The sequence below is a fragment of the Homarus americanus genome, unplaced genomic scaffold, assembly GCF_018991925.1.
Source record: "Homarus americanus isolate GMGI-L3 unplaced genomic scaffold, GMGI_Hamer_2.0 scaffold23831, whole genome shotgun sequence".
NCBI classification, from domain to species: domain Eukaryota; kingdom Metazoa; phylum Arthropoda; class Malacostraca; order Decapoda; family Nephropidae; genus Homarus; species Homarus americanus.
This window is the reverse complement of record NW_024750323.1, coordinates 10,001-11,099: the sequence shown is the minus strand read 5'-3', so window position 1 is coordinate 11,099 and position 1,099 is coordinate 10,001. Positions and strand designations below refer to the sequence as shown.

At 54.3% G+C, this 1,099-nt stretch overlaps 1 pseudogene; it reads left to right on the top strand.

The window, feature by feature from the left end:
• The first annotated feature begins 154 nt into the window (after window positions 1–154).
• LOC121854035 lies at window positions 155–322 on the top strand (annotated as a pseudogene).
• Window positions 323–1,099: the final 777 nt, after the last annotated feature.

The window sequence follows — 1,099 nt, the reverse complement described above, 5'->3', positions numbered from 1 at the left end:
CTTGACCCAAAAAGAGTGAAATTCAAGTGTCAAAAAACAACAACAAGTCGTCCGGCCAAACCCAAACCACAAACTTGGGCTATGTCTGTCAAACCCTTTCATTGAGACTCGACCTGTGATGGTTAGTCGCAAAAAGCCCAAATGGCAAATACACAACTCTTAACGGGGGATCATCATCACTCACCGTGGGTCGATGAAGACCGCAGCAAACTGCGTGTCGGTATGTGAATCGCAAGAATACCAGATACATCGACAAGTTGAACGCATATTGCGGCGGCGGCAGCCATATGAGCTTGTCGCCGCCACTCCTCTACGAGGGTCGGAAATATACATCCATCGGTTGCTGCGAGTTCGGTGCCTGCTGACTGTCTCCCTGACACGAGGGTAACCCGAACCGAGCTTCCGCCTTGGGGTTTAATCGCCCGCGCCTTGCGCGAGGCGTGCCCTTAAAAACAAGCAAGCCTATCACTAGCAAGTCCATGGACTTGGCGCACCCACATTCAACCACAACAAAGCGACAGTTGTCGCCCTCGCAAATAACTGGAGGCGGCGCTCTTTTGCCTGCTGTCCACAGAGACACGAATGGCCGTCGGCCGCTCATGGCTGATGCTGCACATGTTCTAAGAGGCACTCCATCCCACGAAGAGGAAACGAAACCGGGTCGGATATCTTTAAGTAAGCCCCGCCGGAATTTCGTCTATCACCTCGAAAAGAGTGCTTGGCATGCATTGCAGTGGAACCTAAATTGATGAGTGCGCCTGGGCCCGCAGTCTACCATGTAGTGGTGCAGGCAGAGAGATGAGAATGCTTGGGTGACGCCGTGCTCTTCCTCACGCGCTCCTCCACCCTCTCCCACGGTCAGACGCGGTGTGGGCGTTCTCTTTGAGAGTTCGCCACGAGTCCACGTCTATCTCATGACTGGGAGGGAGGCAGGGGGAGTTCTCTCTAAACGCGTTAAAGACGGTGTCGCGCCTCATAACGGCGCTCGCCGGGATAGAGCACTAGTTCTGCAGCCGGAAAGGCCGCTCACGCCAATTAATACTGCGACTCTCGCTCTCTTTCTCCGGATAAACAAGTGCCACTGCTGTGGCATGCGGGA